Here is a 25,013-nt window from a genome sequence, read left to right as displayed (position 1 = left end):
AAACAAACCACCCCAGACATTTTATTAGTGGGTTTATTTTTGTCTCAGATTTTATTTTCTTGCCTCTCATGAGTCAAAATTTGTTAGCTCAGCCTTCCCCAACCTGGTGCCCTCCTGATGTTTTGGAATATAATTCCCATTAGCCTCAGTCAGTTCGGCTGTGCTGGTTGGAGTGCAAAACATCAGGAGGGCACCAGGTTGAGAGAGAGACTGTTGGAGCATTACATCTGACTGTACAAAATAAACGTGTGCTTTTATATATTTCTAAGAGACTTATAGGAATGTGTGTGGTCACTTTATGGAGACTGATTACGGTCATGCTGCTTGGAAACATTTCCCTCCACCCGCCCTAAGGATACTTAAGCAACACAGATGCCATAGTTGTTGCTGATAAGGGAATTAGAGAGTATAAATACTGCCTCTAAACTGCAAAGTTTCAAGTTTATGGATCTGTGCACTGCAGCGCTGTAAACGGTTTTTCATAAATCCTCACCACTTATCATCCGTGTGATAGCTTTCCTTATAGATCTTACCCTTGTAGTAATTTTCCATTTTGCCACTCAGATGAATGGTGCATGTAGGTAAAGCAGCCCTGGCAGTGTGGAGCTAATTGCATTGCAGCATCTATTTAACTGTTCTCCGCTGAAATTGGGTAGCTATTCTGCATTATTGATTCTTTTCTGAAGGTAAAAATAATCAAATATGCATAAAACATTAAATGCAAAGTGAAATAAACGAATGCATGTTGTTCATGAATATACGAGGGAAGCAAATATCTGCAGCCAGAAAATGAAAATACTTTCATGGCACTGTGTTCAGCAAACTGTTCTGTCAACTACCCATGGTTGTAACATTGTTCCAGCTGTCATCTTTTAAAAATCTATACACACTAGAAAGAAGATTATTTCAACATTTACTAGGCTGGAAAATTGTTATTGCTCACACAGCAAGACTCAGTGAGTTTTGAGGTTTTCCTTTTCATTGCTGCCGACTTTTGATGATCCCAAGGAGACAGATTTTGGATCCTTCTTTAGACCTGCTCCTTCTACTTCCTGTGACTTTAGAATGGCAATGACCCACAGGCTGGGAGTGCTCTGTGCCTTGGCTGCTTAGGATGAACCTATCATCAATAAGACATGACATCATATAGAGATATGAATATATTGTACTATGTTGTCTTAATTGCATCCAGTCCTTTGCAAACTGATCCCTGCATTGGCCAGAAGAGAGATAGCAAACATAGTGCTGTCCAAATGTTGTTGAACTCCAATTCCTGTCAGTTCCAGCCAGCATGGGTCACCTTGCACCCATCAAGCGTTCAATAGGGAGGCACTGAGAAGGAGAAGAGCTCTGATGTTTGTGGAAAGTGTGCAACTGCTGTCCCTCTGCAGAAAGATCAAAGCAGAGAAGAAAATGTATCAGCAGAGTGGTAGACTTGTGCTCCCTGCAAATACACAAATCATCCATGCATCTTGCAGTTACCATATTTTGTAGGATAGGGCTTTTAGTTCTGTTGTGCATCAATGTAATTTGCATTCTTTTGCTGAGATTATTGGGTTTTTGACTCTTTGCACAGTCAAGGCAATTAAAAGGACCTCATCTTCCATAAAAAAGAAAAGTCAAAGAAGAAAATTGAAGATGGAAGTTGAGTGGAGTTAAAAACAAGCAAACAAGGAAGCAAGCAAGCAAGCAAGCAAGCAAACAAACAAACAAACAAACAAACAAACAAGATAATGTTGTGTTATTTCTGAATCTGGCTCTGCCCACTCTTGTAATGCAGCCCTCAGTCCAAAAAAGCTGCCCATCTTTTATACACCTTTATCTAAGAGTAACTTGCACTGAACTCAGTGGGATTTACTTCTGATTACCTATGCACAAGATTTTCAGTTTTGCATTTTTCTGTTATATGGTGGGATGATTTAAAAAGGATAACTGAAGTTCATGATGGATACATTTTGCAATGTCTGTTAGGCATACTTAGCATTCCCACTCATATGTCTAGTCTCCATGAATATACAAGTAATGGCCCACTGTAAACCTGTGCAGATTCAGAGGAGTCACACTGCTCCTTGGGTAGGACTATGGGCCCATCCTTGCACTTCCACCCTAGCAGTATTCCCTCTTCAGACAATATCACTGATGCCTGAGGCGGAATGCATTTGAGTACTACATCCAAGAGAGAATGGCCATGACCTTCAGCGTCTGCTCAGTAATGCTATCAGGTCAGAACTTGAATAGAAGTTCAGCAGAGTGAGCAGTCTAAAATTACCTAGCTGCAACTTTGACCCTGCTTATGCACTTCTGAAGGCATCAGACAGGACCTTATCTCCTAGTAAGGCAGTTCTTATGTTCACAACACAAATAGTTCAAGAGTCGACTTATAGCAAAGAAGACAAAAGGCATGAATGTTGGAAGTGTTCTGAAAAGCATTGATGACTTGAGTATGAAGACCGAATAGCAGTTATCTACAATTAAAATGCATTTCTAATGTCCCACTTAACTTTTTAGTTCATCAACTAAAACAACAGTGCTCTCTTAACGGGATATTTATGCTCCATCCATTTCTAAAAGTGCTTCTAGGCTATTAAGGCAACAATACTGTGTACATTTATACTCAGTGTAAGGGGAGTAAGTCCTACTGAATGAAGTAAAATTGCTTAGCTTTCTGCTGTAAGCTCCTAAACCTCCATTGTAATGCAATGGACTTGGGTCCTGCTTCTCAGTTAGCACCAGTTCCAGTATCTCACATGTATTAATTACCTTAACTCAAAATAGAGCTGGGAGCCAATGTCTATTATCACTTTTATTTTCTGTGCATAAAGACCTAAACTGCATCCTTGTGTGCGAGAGGTGGCTGAGGTAATCTGTAGCGCTGATACGGTTTTTGCTTTTGTCACTTCTTTGGAATTTTTGGAGGTTATAGAACACATATCTATCCTGGGCATCAATGTCACTTAGTTACATTTTGGCCTTCTAGAGAGATGGATAATGCTGTACAAACCCTGGATCTTCCCAATGTGTTTGCCATTCAAAGAAAGTTGGAATGTGTAATCCAGCTCTCTTGTTCTAGGATAGCAACTAGGGCTGGGGGGGGGGGGATTTGATTTAAGTACACGTTTAATGGTGAACCTATTTCATTTATGTAGATATACTGTGTAAAAGGTGTATATGCATGTATATATTACTTAAAATTGCATGAAAATGAATTGTTTAAGAGAAGCTTGCTTTACAAAAATGTGCAAGACTACAACACAAAAATGTGTGCATTAAGAGAATTTCTCCCTGAAATGCCGATTAATCTTTATCAAGACTTTATTTTTATTTTTAAATGCAAGCTTTTATAAAAATATGGAAAACTAAACTTGCAACTGGAAAAAATGAGAAACTGGGGAGAACTAAAATTGACAACTTAATCCTTTTATAGTTTCAACACAGTCCTTCTCTCTCTCTCTCTCTCTCTCTCTCTCTCTCTCTCTCTCTCTCTCTCTCTCTCTCAAAAAAAAAAAAAAAAAAGTGAATGTACATGCTTGTAGCCTACACAGAACACTTCCAGACTGCCACTGTTTCTGGGAGGTATTCAATTAGATACTGGCAAATTCAAGTTGTGCAATTAAAATCAACCTGGCACTCTTGTGCTACAAGCTCAAGCTCACCACCCACCTTTCCCCTTTTTTTGTAATAAAGGATGCAACAAGGAAACGCACTAGAGAGTGTGGGATAACAATGGCTTAGCATACTACCATACAGCCTTCCCGGAAACAAATAAGAATCAATCAGCATTAAATAGCCAAATGTAGTCTAACCTCCTTGCAAACTTTGTGCCAATGAAGCAGGATGAATGCTCAATAAACAGGTCATCTGCAAGTGACCACAGACAAGAGTCCGTTGTCACGTTCTGATGTCTTCCTTAAAAATATTTAGTTGCCCAAATTTCAAACTGTTGAGCCTTAATCCTCTTTTAAGTTCACATGCCATGAAATTGGATAGACTTAGCATCTCACAGGGTTTCCTGCATATATGCCAAGAGCTCTGTGATCCTTGGATAATCAGCAGTAGATTATTGTTAGCAACTTTTTGCTTTTCTTTCCAAAAGTGGGATTTATTTCTGCAAAGATTGTTGCCATTGCATTCCAAGTTTTCCAAGACAGATGAAAGAATGTTGTTGGAAGTCAATTGCATGTACTTGCAGTCCAACACTATAACTCTATGCCAATTTACCTGGAAATTTCCATTACATTAAATTCTGAGCAGGTATACATAGGGTTGCATTGCACATCTTTATCACATTCTATCATAGTGGGGATAGCAACTTGATTAGGATTGCAATCCTAAACACACAGGAGGAAGTAAGGTCCATTGAACACTGTGGAACTTACTTCTGAGTAAACATGTATAGATAGGATTGCTCTGTATGAAGATCTTTATTATATTGCATATCTGTCGGAGTCTTCAATATAATATAATTTAATATAGAGCACTTTCAGCCTTAACTGAATGAATTTAGTCTACAACTAGCTAAGCAGGTATGATATCCTAGTGAAAAAATTTAGAGCTGATAAATTGGGGGTCCTTTATTGTTAGTTACATTATTTTGCATTTGAAGCAGAAACAGAAAACTATGTGATGAGTTTGGTTTTTTTCTGTCAAGCGCTAGGTCCTAGCTTTGTTTACTTAGAAGTCAGGCTTGATTCATATGGCCAAATTGCTCTTTGGTAATTTATTGAAACACAATAATCTGATAATATCTCCATGTGGCAAGTCACCCCATGCCAACATAAACAACAATAGCAAAAAAGCTTTGAAATTGCTCAGATTGGATATGGAATTGGTGCTATTCATGTATTATTCACTGGTATGGCATGGGGCTGGACTGCTAGCTATGCCCTTGGCATCTAATCACCAGGCTAGCTCTCCCCATGTCTGAAAAAAAATGGTATTACTGAAATAATTTGGTCATTGAGTATGCCTATGTGGGAACCATAAACCAGAAGAAAAAGCAAAGCACCAACATATAAAATAGGTAGGGTACTTTTTTATTTAGGTACGGAGCAGGCATTTTATTAAAAGCAAACATAAACTAAATAAAAAGCTAAACATAAATTAAATAGACTGTGACCCTATAATGCCATGTATGCCCTATATGTACCTGCAAAGGGGAAAACATGCAGTCAAAAAAGCATATATATATATATGCTCCTCAAAGGGATTTAATAATAAGCAAGGATTGTCTCCTCTTCCTTTGCTTCTGAAGACTCTGTAATATCCAAATGATTTCTAATTAGCAAGCCTATATATTTAGAATAAATTTCAGACATTGCTGTCTTAAGCCCTGCTCCTAGGGCCCGAGGGACTCTGCTAAAATCTCTTACATGTAATAGATTTTCTTTCTAATCTGCCTTTATTCCCCTCCCCCATAGCTCTGGAATCTGACACAGTCGTGTTTTAATTGGGAAAAATGCCTACGAACCTTCTCTCGCCTTCCTGAGAAAGGCACAAGGGGTGGGGGAGGCTAGAATATCCTGGGATAAACAAAGGAGCTACCTTTATGTGAAAGAAGCCTGAATATCATTGAAATAATGAAAAGTTGTGCTTACAGGGAAGAGGAGCTATTTCCCAAAATATATCAATCTGATATTCAGAGCACTTGAGAGTCTATCCAGGTTACCTATTTCCTGAGGCCTTACCAAATAATACAGATTTAACAGATATGCTTTTTTTTCATATGTATTTCTCACTTCAGCATCCTTTCCATTCCCCATAAACGAGCAAACCAAATCAAGTCTGCCAGATTAGTATGTGCATTAGGAATTGGCTGGAATGTGTCATATGGACCATTGAAGGAAATAAAGATACAGTACATTGGATGTGCTGTCTTTATGCATTGTATTCCCTCCCCCTCTATCACCTAGGTAAATCTGCAGCCTCTTTGAAGCTTCTTCCTTGAACTGCTCCATATTTGCTGATCATCCTTTCTCTGTCAGCATTTTTCAAACGTCACAATCCAGTGGCGTATAAATTTTATCAAATAAATAAACTACAGCTGACATGAATTTGCCTCCCAAACAAACCATCCTTTGCTCATTTTGGATAACAAATATTACCTAGCTACAGTCTTATCCTATTTCCATCTTTGACCCCCAGTAATATTAGATTTTAGTGTTTGACATGGCAGTTGATATTTCAACAAGCAGCAGAATTAGATTTTGTCTGTAGTGAACAGTGATATGCAATAGGATATCACAGTAATTTTTCAAACTTTCTACCTTCAAGGAAAACGTTTCGCAATGGCATCTTCCAATGGCACCTGTGCATCTTCCACAGAGTCCCATTTCTTCTTGAGGGACCATAATAGATTCTAGTTTTGGGTCCTGTTAGTACATATCAAACCTCACTGGGTTTCTGAACCAACTTGGAAAATGCCTGGCAGCTGTGTTCTCCCCCACTAGCGACCCTTGGGATGATTCATCACTCTTCTTTCCCGATGCACTTCTGTGACATATGTCCAAAGATATATGCACACAATACGATAGCAGAGTCCAAACAGAAGCTAGGCATTTGAGGTGGGGAATTTAAGCGACAGAACAACAGAACATGGCTCCTCTCTTCTTCTCTGAGAGAGAACAGGAAAAAGCAATAGTACAACATAGCGGAACAGTGTAACTGAACTTCCATTCTCATGACTCCAGCAGTATGGAATGTCAGCACAGACATGTGATGAAAACAATCACACATCCTGCAATGGGAGGAATGAAATCCCAACAGGTCTCAGCATCATATTTGCCAAGTTTGACCCAGAACATACCCAACACTACCTGTGACTGGACATTGAAGAGGAAAGGCATTAAGTGATGGACAAATTATCTGTGAACACTTCTTATTGAGGAATCTCCGACACACTTTTAAAGAATTCAGGATTCCCCAGAAAATAGTCTGAGCATCACTAGTGTATCATATCTGGAATGTAACACTACTTAACACTAGATAGTGTTTTATAATTGCAAGGTGTTAGCATTTTTATCGTAGATTCCTTACAGGGTAGAGATGGATGGATGGAACAGTCTATATCCAGTCCATGTCAGTTTCCCTTAAATCCATTCTGTCCTATTTATCCATTAATCTGGGGTGTACTTAAAAAAACAAACAATTCATGAAAATCTACATTGAAATGCATACTTTATAACACAATATGAATTTAATTCCATACTTCATATCAGGGAACACATTTCTAAACTGAATTTTATCATTTCAGAAGCATTTAAAGCTTCTTTTTTTTTTTTAGCTGAGGACAGCATCACAAAATTCAGAAAGAGCAAAATCCAATAGAGAATAATGTTCCAATATGAACATTGGCCTGGGAAGTGTGGATCATGTGAGCTTCCCTCAGAATTCATAGAAATACCATTCCTCCAGCATCCCTGGTTCAAGCAGTTTCCCATTCTGACTGAGCTGCAACTTGGCTTTCTTTCAAAGCTATGCAGACTGACCCACGTTGAGCCATCATCTAGAAACTTCCCATGAAAGATACCATCTGGTTTGGTAACCAACCCTTGTATCCTAGTGGATGGAGGGTGGGGGAGACTTTTAGACATTCAACACATAGTTTTTGGCTTCTGGACTTCACCCGGTGCTTGAGGGGTATTTTGCTCTCCTTTCTAGTATAGCAAAGGTCTTGTGTCTAGTTCCTCACTCATTATTTGGAGTGTTAATAACTAGTTAGATTATACAGTGCATATTTCTGTGGTGCGTATCACTGTGGCAGCTAGATGCTTTAATTACAGAGATTAAAGTACTAAACAAGGAGAAAAAGAGAGAACAGCTATAATTACTAAATCTGTACATCTGTGGAAAACGCTTCATGCACTGCCTCAAGAGGGGTGTCGTGTAAGTGCCTAATTTTTTTTTTTTTTGGTTGTTTCAAATGTTAGCTGTGGTAGCAGAGTAAATGGAAGCATGTAGCTGTCTCATGTTGCCCATGTTACAGGCTCCAGTGACATGGTGGTTTTAGACTCCTGGTTTAGATATCTGAATCCCCACCTATGAGGTATGAAGTGGTGGGTGGAGTGGTGGGAAACATTTTGAAGGGGAAAGAGTAAAAGAGTGAAAAGGTGAAACTCGTGTCCAAACAGGGCATCAGAATTGGAACTTAGTCCCACTGGAAGGGAGAACAGCTGAGAGAAGTGGTTTGGGGCTACCTGGGCAGAAACATGTAGAGGATTCAAAAACTCCTCCTATGGAGTGACACTTTCCTTCTATGCTTTATACCTGTTTGGCATGCCCCACAACAACACACTGGTTGTGCTATGTTCTGCTGAGTTAGATTTAGATACCATACATCTCAGAGAACCGTGTCCTCTAAAGGTTTTTTCAATTGCATGGATAGGTCTGCGTGGAAGGTGCTCAGTTTGGCTCTTGGCATCTCAAATCCAGGGCCTTGTAAGACCCCTGTCTAAAACCCCGGAGAACCAGTCAGCTTAAACAATTCTGGGCAATGTTCTTACTTAATATAAGGCAGCATCCTATGACTCCTAAAGTTTGTGTGATATATGCATTTTGGTGCCCAGCTTTTGCATTATTTTTGATGAGAAAAGGGCAAGAGAGTGAAACACATGCCCTTGCTGGCCCAGCAGTTTCCATTAGATCAGACGAATGAATCATCTTTCTGGAAATTAATTCCTTCCTTTAAATTAGTCACATCTCTGGCAGAAGACAGTGTGCCACGGACGGATTTGACCCACTTACCGTACTCTTTCTTCCAAGGCAGCAGGCCACCACTCCTTACTCACCTATCCAATAAATGGCCAATGATGTTGGTAGTTGGTAGAACATCTCTGCCTTTGCAAAATTCATTTTTCAGTGGCCCTTATATATTGTATATATTCTAGCAAAAAGAGTCAAAATAAACCTGTGGAGTCCTAGCAAAGACTATAAACACTTATATTGGAATAAGACCTATTGAACTCAGTGACTCTTATTTCTGAGTAGGCGTGCATTGGATTGCATTGTAATTCATTATCAGTCTGCAACCTTGCAGTTAAAACTTTTTTTTTTTAAGACTTATTATTTTCATAGCACTTTAAATACATTCATTCCATTGAAATCAGAGCAAAAGCTCCTGGTGATTTTAATAGAACTGGATTACACTCACCTACTTTTCTATCATCCATGTGTGGTTCTGTCTTTATTATTTCCATTCTCCATATGAAGATACAAATCTGAAAGAGAGTCCATTGCCCCAAAAGGCCACCCTGCGAGCTTCTGACGAAACTGGAACTCAAATGCTCGTTGTTCCTGAGTCTAGACCAACCCTCTAGCCATTGAGGCAACTTGCTTTCAAGCTATGGATCTGAGTCTTTTTTTCCAGGTATCTGCAATTTGTGACAACTGTGAGGACTCTTTCTCACATTACAGAATGAAACACAGTGAGTTGCCTGTGGCACTCCAGTTTGAGCAACAAGAAGAAAGACTCCTCTCGCACAATAACATCACTGGGATGTATTGCCTTATAGTTGGACTCTTTCATCTATAATGCAGAGGAATAAGCTTTCTGTTTGTAATATTTGTAGTTTACAAATTCAAAACATTGGATTTTCTTCAGATAGATTAGAAAAAACCACGACCCAAGTAAGCACATCACAGGAAAAAGCTAGCAAATCCCCCCCAAAAAAAGCAGAATAAAATGAGGCATTCAATTATTAAGAAATGGGTATAAATAAAAATGTTCTTTTCTCTACTTCGCAGTCACCGATATGATCTAAATTAAGACTTATATCTCATTTGACTTTTCCCCAGGAAAGAAAAATGCTGACAGAGTAGAAGTTTGAAGAGCTCCCCGAGGTTAAGAGTGCTCCACATTTAATTTGTAGCATTGAGGCAAGAAGGAGAGAAGGTGTGAGATAGCTCCTTCCCTTTTTCATCTCTTCAGGCATGGGGCCTTGTCCATACAATCAGTTTATAATTCATAAGAAAGACACCTTTTGCATGCCTGTCCACATAGCTTTCTTCTAGCTTCTTCTGAACGTCCCCATTATTTTGTATCTGGTGCACTGATACTGGGAAAATATGACTCATTTAAGATAATGTATTCAGTTTGATCTGGTTCCTATATTGCCAGCTGTGTCATGGGAGTCACTGAGGCATGGCAGTTCTCCCAGTCACACTTTGAAGAAAGCCTACCATGTGAGTGGGGCTCACAATGCAATTTCGACAGTCCCCGTTTTTCTTTCCTGAAGGGCGGGATGACAAATCCTCCAGAGAAGCAGGTCCCTTTGGGCAAATGCAGAGCTTCTCAGAGTTGAAGCAGGATATTTCTGAAGCATCCTAAAATGAAGCAAGGTATTCCAAAACAATTTGGGGGCACATTGGACATTGATAATAATAATAATTTATTATTTGTACCCTGCCCATCTGGCTGGGTTTCCCCAGCCACTCTGGGCGGCTTCCAACAAAGACCAAAAATACACTAAAATGTCACACATTAAAAACTTCCCTGAACAGGGCTGCCTTCAGATGTCTTCTGAATGTCAGGTAGTTGTTTATCTCTTTGACATCTGATGGGAGGGGGTTCCACAGGGCGGGCACCATTACTGAGAAGGCCCTCTGCCTGGTTCCCTATAGCTTTGCTTCTCGCAATGAGGGAACTGCCAGAAGGCCCTCCGTGCTGGACTTCAGTTTCCAGGCAGAGTGAAGGGTGTGGAGATGCTCCTTCAGGTATACTGGGCCGAGGCCATTTAGGGCTTTAAAGGTCAACACCAGCACTTTGAATTGTGCTCGGAAACGCACCGGGAGCCAATGTAGGTCTTTCAAGACCGGTGTTATGTGGTCTTGGCGGCCGCCCCCAGTCACCAGTCTAGCTGCTGCATTCTGGATTAATTGTAGTTTCCGAGTCACCTTCAAAGGTAGCCCCACATAGAGCACATTGCAGTAGTCCAAGCGGGAGATAACTAGAGCATGCACCACTCTGGCGAGACAGTCCGTGGGCAGGTAGGGTCTCAGCCTGTGTACCAGATGAAGCTGGTAAACAGCTGCCCTGGACACAGAATTGACCTGTGCCTCCAGAATGACTCCCATGCTTCACACCTGGTCCTTCATGGGCACAGTTACCCCATTCAGGACTAGGGAGTCCTCCACACCAGCCCACTCCCTGTCCCCCAAGAACCAGTGGCGTAGCGTGGGTTGTCAGCACCCGGGGCAAGGCAGGTAATTTGCACCCCCTAACCCTCGCTCTCTCTCCGCACCGCATGCCTGGCACCCTCCCTCCACAGTGGGTGGCGACCCGGCGGCTTGGATCGGATTTGCACAGCCAGCACTGCAGTGAGAGAGAGTGAGTGAGCCAGGTAGGGGCAGAGAGCTGCGAGTGCGAGCGCGCCCCCCCACCCAGATGTTGCGCCCGATGCGGCCGGCCCCCCTGCACCCCCACGCTACGCCACTGCCAAGAACAGTACTTCTGTCTTGTCAGGATTCAACCTCAATCCATTTTCATTCATCTTAACTTTCTACCCCCCTGCCCACATCCTTATCAGATTACTTTCATAAGGCAGGCCAGCCTGCCTATGAAGTGGACTGAGGCAGCCGCCTCAGGAAGCAGAATCCCACCACCACTGCCTCTGGAGAAGCAGCAGCAGAGGCAGGTTCCAGTGAGATCTCAACATAATCTCACCAGATCTCCCCTGAAGCTGCTGCTGTTGTCACTTCACAGGCAGCACCATGTGACCAGGTATGTGAGGTTTGGGCAGCGGGGCAGCACCTTCCCATTTTGCCTCAGGTGGCAAAACGGGACACACCATCCCTAAGATAACTTCTATAATGCAAGACCATTCCATAATAAGATTGTTGCCCACAAAAGTACTGGGTGTGTGTGAAATGAATCACTTTAAATTCTGCCGTCCATAAGCCATTTTAAAGGTGGCTAGCACAAAAGCTCCTTCATCGACCCTTCTGAAATAGACAGGTTTCTTACATAGGAGCCCAACATAAAAACAAAAGTTTTAGAAAATTCTTTAAAAATAAATAAGAAAGGGGATTAGAACAAAAGCTCAAAGACCTATGTTCTGTAATTTGGCAAGCTTTATCAACTCGGGAGAGACTGCTTCTACATGTATATTTTTAGGATCTGCCTTATTTTTGTGATTTTAAGTTGTTTTGAACTGTCTTTAATATTGTACTTTAATGTTGCAACCCACTGTGGTACCTTGGGGTAAAACAAGCAAGCAAGCAAGCAAGCAAACAATGATATCTTTAGTGAGTATCTTTGAGGTAGGACAGAATTTTTAAAGCTTCATGGCTCAAAGTATTGTTAAAAGCTATATTAATGCAATGCAATCATAGATATATACACAACCATTTCAGCATCCATTCTTGTGCTTTATAACCCGTTTAATGGCTCTTACAAGAAAACAAACAAGCTTTTGTTCCCCCCCACTTGGCATTATGGGGTGAAAGCAGATTGGTAGGAAAGGTGAAGCAGGGGGAGAGCATGCAATGGCTCTTCGGAAATCAACTGCAGATTTGAGTTTACATCCCAAACATTTATTTCCCCATTTGTTCGTGAGATATGCCATATATGGGCAGCTTAGCAGTGGTGGGCTTTTGGCTCTCAAATTTTAGTCATACCCTGTGTGACGCTAAAAGCTGGCGTATCCCCGCCTCTCTCACTCGGTTCTACAGCATTGTTGTGGCGCCCCCTGCAGTGAGTACAGCCCCACCAGTTGTGGCACTCTAAAACTGCCTCTGAGCTTAGCAGGAAATATTTGACGTTAGACATAAAACTGTTATCTATAGACCTGTTCTGGATACCTCCCCTTTCCCCAGATAAACAAAGTCTGATTACAAAGGCCACTTTTGAATGCTAAAACTCATCTCTGGAGCTAAGACTTGATCTCAGTTCTACCTGTTCAGTCAACATGGAGAAGAAGCAGGATTAAGCTGGCTGATTTGTCTCCATCTCCATATATTAGGCTGGTTATCATAACAGGCTCAGTGCATGCACCAGACCTGCAGTTGCAGTCAGAAACTCAGGTTCAGCATATAGATCATACACATGTAGAGTTTTGCTTCATAAGAGGGAAGGCCAAGGACAGACATTTTGCAGTCTGAAGCGGGGCAGAAAATGGTGCCTTTTCTCCACTTCCATCAGTCATGGTGCCTTGTAACAAAGGCCTGCCAGATATTTTTGCATGTGAAATAATACAATCTTCAAACACCTTTTCCCTTCTCTGAAAGTAAAGATAAAATATCTAGCTATGTGCTGTCCTTTCATGATCCCCAGTATTGGATGCCTAAGTGACAGGAAGCTTTCCTATAAACAGGCTCAGCTGTGGTAGTACGGGTGAAAATCAGGATCGGAAAAGGTGTCTCGTTTCACCAGACTCCCCTTAACACCCTGCAGCAGCAGCAAACCTATTTTCCCAATTGAGTGCATAGAGTTTCTTGCATGTTTTCCTGAGAATTTGAATTGTGGGACAAGAATATCAGCAGAAAGCAGCAGGAAGAAATGTACAGACTGTCTATCGTATCAGATTTCAAGAAAGCAGAAAGAAATGTCACGGGGAGCTTTTCGTGGAATATTTAATTAACAGCAACAGCTACAGAAATGAAAAACAACATCTAGGCAATTACAGTGTTCAATAAAGCAGCTCTCAAAGGATGAAGCAGCAGTGGATTAGTGACTGGCATTTAAATATGTTATCAACCAGTTAGGGGAGACTGGAGTAGATTCACTTCCCGGAGGACTAGGCTAGTGCAATGTATTATCGCTATATTATTGTGGATTTTTTTACCCAGGGCAGTAAATTGAATTATATGTAGGAGATAGTGATGCCAGTTCAGGTCTCAACTTAAGGTCTCAGCTACGCAATCTGTTCTTCTGGACAGTATATTACACCATGTTCTTGATATACCTTGGGATTCAGTCAGCCATTCATTTTGCTGGGAATCAAAGGCAATATATGTTTTGGTTGAGTGAAAGAGAAGCTGGAAAACTGTATTATTTATAAAGGTGGAGAAATATGCTAATCTTTGGACACTTAAATAGAACAGAATAAAGCATTCATGTGCTCTTACCTCAAGGGCCATGTACAACTAACGACGGTTGTGCCTTCATCTCAACTGGAAGAGAAAAACGTTGGATAGAATTTCCATAGGTAGTGATCTTTCCCCCAGTAAAATAGGCTTTTTTAAAAAAAAGCATATTAACTGGACTAAATCATGCATTCACTACAATAAGTTGGCATGTTGTTTCTAAAAGCATTAGTTTTTGAAGCCATGAATAACACTGCCTTTGGTTTGTTATTTTAAACACATCAAACAAAAGGTTTCCTGAGCCACCTTGTTCCCTGCTTCTCCAGGCTATCACCATAGAGGCTGCTTGCAGCAGAAACAGCCCTGTGCATTTGGAGCATTGGTGTAGCATAGTGGTGATGACTGAAGCTCTCCACACCAGAGGTGGGTAACCTCAGGCCTAGGGGCGACCTTCTCTGAGTGTTGTTATTCTTGGCTTAGAGCTTAACTCGACTTTCTGTGAATAGAAGGGAACCCTCCACTCATGGAGGATCTCACCAGTCCAAGGCACCTTTTTGCAATGGTTGCTTGTTGTCTCTGCCTAGCACACAAATCATCAGCCATGCTTTCTTGTAGTCATAGCATATGGACTTCTGAGACCAAAAGCAACAGAGATGATCACAGCCAGTCTATGGCTCCAAACAGTAGCCCCTTTGTTTTCTTTGAATCACTTCTCTTATGCTGGCAGCTAAGACAGTCCCTTTTAGAAGTAATTTAAAATGCTGCTTCTTTAGTGCTGCTTGACATTATATCTTGAAGGGCAATTGCATTCTACGGTGTCACACCCATACAACAGACCTTCGTAGCTGAATATCTGGCAAAAGAGGAGAATACTCACAGGCCAACAAATAGTCCTGTGACCTGTCTTTCCTTCCTTTTGAGGATTTCAGAGCCTTAAAATGGCCCTACTTTGCCACCTCCTCAAAATATGATGTTGCTGCCAAGGAACCTCTGGCTTCTTCCACATGTCACAGTTGTACTATATAGCAGGTTAGTTTTTGTTTCATAAAGGGATTTGCCGTTAAAATATATGAATCAAAACACCACAGGTTGTTTTTTGAGGGAATCTCAATGATTTTTCATAGCACGCAAGACTCTTTGTCTCAAATTGCTCATTCGGTAGAGGGTCTCAGGGTCATGGGTTGAAGCCCCACATTAAGCAAAAGATTCTTGCACTGCAGGGGGCTGGCCTAGATAACCCTTGTGGTCCCTTCCAATTCTGTGACTAAAAAGCATAAGGCAAGATGGGTATGTGAAGTTGTTGTGTAAATCTGAAAGGTAGTCAATAGTGTTGGTAGCATGTGGGGGAAGGGGTAGAAGGTGAGAACAGGACTTATATGCAGGTGACTGTCATACACGATAGACAGCAATATATATCACTATCCATACACATCTACTGAATGTAAAAAAAAATAATGCAGAAAGAAGGATAAATGAATGTGGAAAATCAACTAATGGTTGTTGTCAGCATCAGCATTCATTAACATAACTTTATCATTTAGGACATTCATCAGATTGTATATGACTCTCAGCATTTTTCATGGTTGTTGGTAATTTCTGCATTTTGGGCATTTCACTGTAACGTTTAAGTATGACTGCAGCATTGACAGCATTCTGAATAGCACTTTTCCTTGGATGAGTACCATCCAATGAGGGTTTTAAAAGTGGGCTAGAAATGTTGCTGCTGGAATGAATTCCTGGCCGAGAAGGAAGAAATTGTGTTTTTACATCTCCATACCTATTTCACAAACTGCTGAGACATTTTGAAAGCTTGCATACACCCTCACAGCAACATCTAATAATTTCAGCCCAGAGCTAGTATAGAGGCATTAGGGACAGTGAGAAACCTATAGAAAACTGCCTCAGTGAAGCAGTTTTTAAAGAGTCCTCCTACCCACAGAGCTCTCTTCACATAGGACCCTGAGGTAAATTTGTCAAAGTAGGTCTCTATCACTGTGAAAAATTATAAACATGCTTCCTGCAAACCAAGAAGAAAAAGAAAATCAGAAGCAAAATTGGTTTGAGCTCATCCACTTTCCCGCCCTGCTACTGCTTCATGGAAATAAAAAGAGCAAAATAGAAAGAAGGGGTACTCTATCAGAAAATGGCATTTATTGTTGTAAAGTATCTGGAAAATGGAAAAGACCACAACTATCCAATGTTAATGCTCTGTGTTAATAATATAAAATACATCATGTTCACTACATGCAGCAATAATACCAAGCCCATTTAAATAAATTATAATTATATCTAAGAGTCTCTCATGGCCCTTAAAATATGAATTCAATAGGACATAACCCGTACTATAAAATTCCAGAGCTGGACTGACCATAGGAGCTATTATTGCTGCCATCACAACTGGAATCTCTGTAGCCTCCTAAGTGTCCTGCCAGAGACCGTTATGTCCTGTGGAGAGAACGGGTGGAACCAGGGGAACCATCTCTGAGACATCATCTTAAGGCCACATGCCAAATGAGAGATATGCAGTGCAATTCTATAGATGAGTAAGCCAAATACAGTTCAATGGGACTTATTTTCAGGTGAGTGTTCATAGCAATGAAACTCCAGTAACCTACTTTTGGTTCTGTGGTATTCAAACAGGGCTGCAACTAATTGATTATGAAAAGAGACTGTGTGGAAATAAGTACAATAACTCACCAGTGGTTCATGTCCCAACCAAAATGAATACCGAGGCATACCACGCAGTGCACATGCCAACATTTTACACAACTACAGCTGCTGCTGAAGTATATTTTGAATTATGGTTTGTAGGCCAATTGTGATTGGCAAAATAATCACTACTCTCTGGGCTTTTAGGTCAGTGCAAGCCAGGCTGTTGCAGGGGCAAGTGAACATAAGAGAAAGCCAGGTGGTGAAGAGTCTTCTACAGTACATAACTATGAGCAGAGTGAGGCTCAAATGTTGTGTTTCACAAGCATGCCTATTTATTTATTTTTATCTCTGAAATGTAGGGCATATCTTGGGACTTTGCCTGCATAGACGGCAGCCCACCAAGCCATCATCTCTTTCCTCTAAGCATGCCCACAATTCTCCTCTTAATCCAGAGTAAATGTTTTCCTGTGATCAGGTGCTAATGGCTGAGATTATCTGGTTCAGCAGCATCTACAAAGGGATGCTTGCAGTTCCACTTGAGCACCACAAGCACGGCACTTTCATCACTTTCGACTGAGAGCAATCACAGCCTATTGTTAAACACACACACACACACACACGTGATAATCTTTTTCATTTTCACCTAATGACAGAAATAGATTATTAATTGCAGAAACTTAAAGCAATTAAAGCCATCCAAATTGTGGAATCCACACTTGCTATGTAATTGAAAGGAAAAACTATACTCATTATCGGATGGCGTTCTGGGGTGGGTGGAATAAAATGACTATTAAAACATACAAGATGTTTCTGAATTGAAGGGTTATTATCATATTATTCATACATAAGAAATTTAATATTCAAAGCATTTTACAACTTGTGCTTTGCTTTACTTGCATGCTATTTTAGGGGACAGTACTTTTCCTCAATAAGTGCATGTGACCAGACTATGTGGTTGCTTGCTTTTACTCCCAGTTTACCCACAGGGAACTGAAGTTGTAGAGGACAGAGCCTTGACTCTCCCAGATTCTGCATGCTTTCAGTTCTCCTATATTTACTCTCTCCTCAAAGAATGAAATGAATAGATTTATATAAAGCATGCTTAGGACTGGGCATCTTCACAATTAGAAAATCACATGTGGAAGAAAGGTGCATTGAAAATGATGCTTATGGCACTTATCTCCTGGTAGATTAGGCTAATGATGAATTTAGGATTGTCACTCCTCTGTTTCCAGGAGTTCTCTGCTTTGCAGGCTGTAGAAGGATGGCCCTCTATTTTGAAGGAGTCTCCTGTATGAAGGGCTGTCCAGCCAACACCCAGTTTAAAGATAAAGAACCATAAGAATGGAGAGCAACGAAGCAGGCTACCCTTGTGCAGCACAATCGTCTCAGAGTTCAATGAAATTATTTTCCAGTAACTGTGTTCAGGATTGCCACAGAAGTAGGTGAAGTTGACAGAGAGTATGGATGAGGGTGAGACACACCTACGTAAGTGTTAAAATACATGTGGGTTTGCCACACACTCTGCCACTGACAGCCGCAAACTGGGCACCTAAGAGAAGTAGTCATACATGCATACCGATTTGTGTGTGTTGAGCTTCACCAAGTGATGGGGGAATCCTGAGCTAAGTAGGACCATCCCTCACATGAAGGAACCCTATGTACAAAGAGCTTCTTCTAACATACTATATAGCATTTACAGGGGGGCAGCACTACTCAGTGCACCCCCTTGATACATTCTTTCGGCACATGAAGGCGTTTGAGTGAACCCTTCTGTAGTGCCTCACTTAAGGGCCTCCATGAGAGTCATGACTTAAGGTCTCTTTGGTTTGGGTGTAACATTGTCCCCACTACGCCACACCATCTAGTGTACGGAGTAGAGTACAATATGGATGTAGACTGTCACATGAAACAATTGTATGTGTACATAGAATCACAGAACTGTAGAGTCGGAAGGAACCACTAGGGCCATCTAGTCCAACCCCTTACAGTGCAGGAATCTTTTGCACGACGTGGGATTTGAACCCCGTGACCCTGAGATTAAGTGTCTCATGCTGTATCTACCGAGCACGTGCACACAATCGTCATCACTAATTACAGCTTCCCAGTGTTGATGAGCATGCAGTGATATATTTGCCCTGGCAATGTTGCACAAGTGTCCACCTTTTTCTTCTTCCATGGAATTTCCCTTTGAAGCAAATTAGCAATGTGGGAAGCACATTAGCTAGAAGTAAAGCTTAATGTCATAAACTTTTTGAACGATCCACGCTGTTCTGTGAAAAAATGGCATCTTTAGCCATGAGAGTTTGGGGAGGGGGGGGGGTTGGAATCCTGAATCAGCAACAAATTTGTCTTCCTTGTACAGAATTTTTAATGCAAGTCCATCTGTTGGTAGGTCTCCCACTGTGGGTCCCTACCACCACTGCCACTTGCAGCATGCTACTGTTTAGATTACGGTTACCTATGCTGGGGACCAAATTTGTTTTGCAAACAACATCTGGGGTGGTCAGAATGAGAAGTGCAGAGTTCAGCAAAACGTTGACAGAATCCAGAGCACGAACACCTTGCTTCAAACCTCTGTGCTTCAATTACGTGAGCTGGTTCACCTACCGCTTAATTGGCCGCAAGCCATACAAGTAATTATGCCGCTGACATCTCCTGAAATTATATTCTTAATTGTTACATTTATTTGTATCACAATGAAATTAAACCACATCTCGGTTTGGTGGGGCTCTGTTGCTCTCATAGCTACAAGCATTGTGGGGGCATGGCAAGCATCAGTTTTACATTTCATGGAAATGTCGTCTGGCAAGCTAGGGGGAGGAAAAAACAAAGGAAAACTCCCCCAAGACCTCTAGGGAGCAAGAATTGTAAAGATGGCAAAGTAACAGAATATTGTAGTATGGCTCTTATTATTATCATAGCGCACTGCAGATTACTCTGTTTCTCTCCGCTCCCGCCCCCCACCAAACTCGCTGTTATTGTTTGCTACAATTTATAAGAGTTTACCAGGGCAATGCTGAATTGGTTTGCCTGCAAACAGCAATATAATATCTCACTCCAGAGACACAACATATCTCTATTTGTCGTTGCAAATTTACTCCTTTTAAAGAAAACGGGGAGGGGGGGGGGACACACACATCCTGCTTCCTGCCTCCATTTCTTCCTTTCTTTTTTTAAAGAAGAGGAATAACATCCTTTCAAGGAAAATGTATGCGGAACCAATTTACAGAGGTTTGGGGTGGGGGGAAGGAGCTCTAAACACAGTTTGGTCTTTCTGCTCAGAACTGCTCTCTAATTGCTTTGAATTTACTTTATTGCAAGGTTGGGGATTGCTTTGAAGTGATTATGAGGAGAACAAACAGGCCTTTTCTTTATTTGCAAGGAGAATTTAGAGAAGGAAAAGCTCTCTCTCTCCACCCCCCTCCATTTGATATCCTGTTTTAGAAGCTACAGTTCTAGAAGGTCTCAACAGTTACTAAAAATGTAATGGTAACACATTTACTTCCTTTCTTTAATGGCTGAGTCATTTGTACTGGGGAATCTTTTGCTGGCATTGAAAAGTACTGCTTCAGCTTTTCTTCCCTTAACTGTATCATTTCGATGGATGGAGGAACTGCATTCTTCTGTTTCTTGGCAATCCCTTTGCAACACCCACCCTCCCACTGCTCCCCCCTCCCTGCCCCCTGGGCTTTCCACCTCTGGGTTTTCTTTTGCTCTCATACTATTAAATGTGTGAGCACAATATGATTTGGGAAATAAGTAAAATAGCAGTCAGGATTTGCATAAGGAATCTATACCTGATAAAACACAAGCAAAGATTGTTGAAGGAAAGTAATAAATAGGCCATGTAAGATAATGCTATCAAGGGACGCAGGTGGCGCTATGGGTTAAAGCCTCAGCGCCTAGGACTCGCCGATCGAAAGGTCGGCGGTTCGAATCCCTGCGGCGGGGTGCGCTCCCGCTGCTCGGTCCCAGCGCCTGCCAACCTAGCAGTTCGAAAGCACCTCCGGGTGCAAGTAGATAAATAGGGACCGCTTAACAGCGGGAAGGTAAACGGCGTTTCCGTGTGCAGCTCTGGCTCGCCAGAGCAGCGATGTCATGCTGGCCACATGACCCGGAAGTGTCTCCGGACAGCGCTGGCCCCTGGCCTCTTAAGTGAGATGGGCACACAACCCCAGAGTCTGTCAAGACTGGCCCGTACGGGCAGGGGTACCTTTACCTTTACCTAAGATAATGCTACACACAACCAATGTTAGAATGTTGAGCATCTGAAATATTTACACGGTGATATTGTATATTTATGTGAACCCTTTAAGCCTTCACCAACACAGGCTGGGAATGATGAGGTTGGGGAAGCCTGTCTTAATGGGGCAAAGATGTGTCTAGCTGCCTGGAGCCCTCAGCCCGAGGTCAGTGCTCTTTGCCTCCTCTCTGGAACCTTGTGGGCAAATAAATTAATAAAATGGTGCTAAGCTAACCAGCAGTAAGTTTGGTCCTCCTTTCATCTCCATGATAAAGCAGCAAACTTTGGATATCAGAACTATGCAATGGTGTTGTGGGTGCAATTTGACTCCCCATCTCACCAGAAATATATTTAGTGGCACAAAGAGAACCATAGAACAAAAAGAATGAAGGAAAGTTTAAGTGGAGAAAGAGAAGAATCCAACTCAATGCTTCTTGTTACAATCTACTGGTGAACGTCAGACAGGTATGACAGAGGTGAACTACTTCAGTGATGACGAAATGACAATGAGCTTGGCCGAAAGCTCCTTCAAAGTTTAGGCCCAACTCATATTAAGCTCTCTTGTGGAGGGAAAGCCACCTCTTACCACAGCACACACCCCTTTCCCTTTGCCACTAAAATATACTGAGTCGTAACAGCAGCAATGGAGTCTGAATACTCTAGTGCAATTCATGCAATGTTGCGCTGCCTTGGGGGTGGGCCCTCCTCCCATGGTGCATAAGCTTCCATGAAGAATTGTGCCATGGTTGTCTGGAAGGAAATTTGAGCACATGAGCTCATGTATAGGAGATTTGTGTGATTGTGACACCGGGTCATGCAGGTGCCCCAGGCGTGTAGAGCATCTTCATGTGAGCTGCAGCTCACAAGCAGGGTTTTCCAACACACAGGTGTTGAAAGAAGGCAACATGAAGGGCTTGAAAATAATGACCCGAAACCCAAGTCAATAGCAGGGCATGCTATTGCTGTAAACACAAGTAATGAGTGAAGGGGGCTTATGTTACAGCAGCATTACAAGCACTAGGACTCCTGGAATGCACCTTTGGACTCTGAATCCTCCTTGCTGCTGTTGCCACAAGCAGGTCAATTTCCTGAAAAGGGATGGGGGAGGTGGAAAGGTGCTGAATGTGGGGTGGGCAGTGGCAGTGAAGTGCTTGATAAGGCACTGGGAAGATGGACTTTTGAATGAGCTCAGAAACAATACCATTTATTTTCTGAGTATTTTTTGGAGTGGGAAGGGGAAAACAATTCCTTTGTGTCTAGTCTGTTGCAAATTGAAATGCAGAGACGAGGTAGGTTTGCCTATCACAGAAGAATCACCATATGGATCTGGGGGTGTTATTCACACACTTTGCCCCAGAAAGGGGTTGCATATTCAGACATGAGTGGAATACTTTACTGACCCTTCCAGAACAATAAGAAAAACCATTAGCACTCGAGGCCGCTGGGTACTGAATACACAACTGAAGCAATCTGTTCTGAATGAAATATTAATAATAGTAAATGCATGGCTGTCAGGTTTTTATATTGCACACATCTTTATGTTGAGTCTGAATACTTTGCGGAACACACATTATCTTGTCTAGGCCATTTGTGATGCCTCAAAAACTTTGCATACCACCTATCTATAAAATGCATGCGTAATGTTTCAGCACAAATTAATTTCTTCTGTATGCAAACTAATGTGTGCACATTTCTGCAGAGGTCTGTAGTTCTGAGTCGAAATGCTTCCCCCGTGGTATTCTGCAGCCAAATAATGGGTAAGGTATTTTTTTTAATGTAACAGATGTCAGGCAGCATGGCCCAGAGAGCAGGCTGGGCGGTAGGATGTAAAATATTCTGTTCCAAAGTCTGACAAATACCTGTCCCGTGACACCAAAGATGTCACATTGCATCTCTCACTTCATTTTTTCTCATTTAACTTCTGCAGTTGTTGTGCAGGAACTTTTAGATTCTGACAAGGGAATGCAAAAAAGAAGTAAGTGATATGTGCTTAATTTGAAATCAGAAGGACCTGAGTATGCCAATTACTTATGATGTCAAAGGGCTTCAGGTTTTATCCAGGTTATGACAGGACAGGGATGAGAGGATAGGAAGGAGCATGTTAAAAAAGACAACATGAAACTATCGTGTATGTATGCATGATAACTGGCTAACTTTATCCCTCCTCAGGTGTGCAAATTCAGGGCTTATAAAATATGTGATGGACATCTTGTGGAGGATGACTGTCTGAAGCAGTGAGCCTTCTGAATTCATGAAGGTTCCCTGCAGGTTTTAGAACCCTGGGAAATCAGAGTTATTAAACATGTCACAGAAAGCTCCACACTTTTCCTCCAAAAAATTGGTGGGCTATAAGAACAAGTGGGGTGGGCAGAATATGCTCATTCTGGCAATCCCGCCCATTTTACCTATTAAATTAATCCCAAATGTCCATGCTTCAAGAGGGTTCTTCTGGTATTCACACCTGAATTGGGCTCTGTAGGTGGAGCATCTGTAGATGTCTGGATTGGCCCACAAATGGGTCTCAAATTACACATCTCATTTTTAGGCCTGAGAGAAGAGACAACAATTTAATTCAGACCTCAGGACAGTCCTGGAAGAAAGAATGGGCCTGAGCTGGCTCCCCCCCCCCCCGCCATGAGCGTCTAGTCTTTGTGACTAAATACAAAAAAAAGTAAGAGCAAAATCTGTTAGATTTCAGAAACAAGGGGAGAAAACATGAATCATAATTTTGTACACCACCTTGGAGGGTTGTTTTTTTTTTAAAAAAAAAAAGATGAAGGGCAGTTAAGAAATATTTTATATTTTGGCAGCTGCATCACTACCAAGTGATTAACAGTGAGGGGGTGGTCAGGGCAGTCTGGGCACACTGGCAGAGCCAAACTGGCACTCCCACCCATGCACCTGAGTCATTGAGATGCTGCCAGCATCCCACCCCTTCCGGGACCTAGTACACAGTGATGATGCCACTGCCAGACTAGGTCCACAGTGCCACTCTATGCCGCCAGCTCCTCTTATTGCAGCTGCAATAAAACAGTTCCCAAAACCATCCCGCAGGCAGAAAAGGTTGCATGACTCAGACAACCTACTTGCCAAGGAAACAATTTGCCATCTCCCCCTCTCCAAAGTGGTATCTTGTTTCTTTAACACAAAGAAATCCAGCAGTTACCGGTAGTTTCATCCTGCATCTATTTATTTTAACGGGGTGCACAGCTGAAAAATGCTTAAGACTGCTCTGCAGCTATTCCTCCTTACCCTTCCGCCCCCCCGCCCACAGCACAGACATTACCAGCACTGAAAGAGAGACAACATTTCATGTGGCACAAATTGCTAGCATTTTGTCCCTCCCTCCTTCTTATCCCCAATCAAACATTAAATCTGCATGCAACAATATCAGCCCGTCTTACCTGTGACTTTCACTTCAAACACTTGCTGTCTTCAAAGAGACTAGTTGAAAGGATTTAGTTTTATTAACCACTCTGGCAGCTGCTGCTGTCCTCCCTATTAGCTAATGGAGTTTAATTATTTTTGTGTGTGGAAGATTCTGGTTTAAATACTCCAGTTGTATCTTCCATGACAAACGGGGCCTGCCAATTTACATGGAACATGTATCCACTTTACCAGCAGTTGTTATCATCATGGAAACACATTGTCAACTTGTACAGAACCAGATGCTTCCATGCCCAAATGCATTACAGAGGAAGAAAGGCTCCTCCCTCCGTATCCTCAATCTCAGCACAGCGAAAAGTCAGAAATCTAAATAGCATCTTGATATATACTAGGGATGGGAAACCTCTGGCATGCAAACCTAATTAGGCCCAACACAGATTCTCAGTTTGACCCGTGAGACCATTTTCATCAACCACATCCATCTAACACCCCTAAGTGATTTCAGGTGAGGTGCAGGTAAAGACATGGCTACAAACAAACATTCAGGAGCTTAATTCATGTGACTCTCTGTAATCTCTGATTAGTGATTATAATGAACTACTCCCAACTTTTACAGGCAAACTGCCCCACACACCTGCCAAGGTTGGTCTGGGGTGGTGGTGTGAGAAATTCTTGCACACTGGCTGGATCTGGTCTCTCCACCCCTATATAT

The 25,013-nt window shown here is 41.9% G+C and overlaps 1 protein-coding gene across 2 annotated transcripts in view; it reads left to right on the top strand.

Moving 5' to 3' along the window:
- DAB1 (DAB adaptor protein 1) overlaps nucleotides 1-25,013 on the top strand; it is a 642,426-nt gene that overhangs the window by 166,379 nt on the left and 451,034 nt on the right. The window contains exon 1 of one of the 2 annotated variants that reach the window (XM_081915802.1): nucleotides 20,135-20,154. The exons of the other annotated variant lie outside the window; for it this stretch is intronic. The gene's annotated coding sequence lies outside the window, so the exon portion shown is untranslated. Of the gene's footprint in view, nucleotides 1-20,134; nucleotides 20,155-25,013 lie in introns of those variants that run through there. 2 annotated transcript variants of the gene reach the window in all.

This window comes from Podarcis melisellensis (genome assembly GCF_964234715.1).
Source record: "Podarcis melisellensis genome assembly, chromosome: 6".
NCBI classification, from domain to species: Eukaryota; Metazoa; Chordata; class Lepidosauria; order Squamata; family Lacertidae; genus Podarcis; species Podarcis melisellensis.
This window is presented reverse-complemented; position numbering and strand designations above follow the sequence as displayed.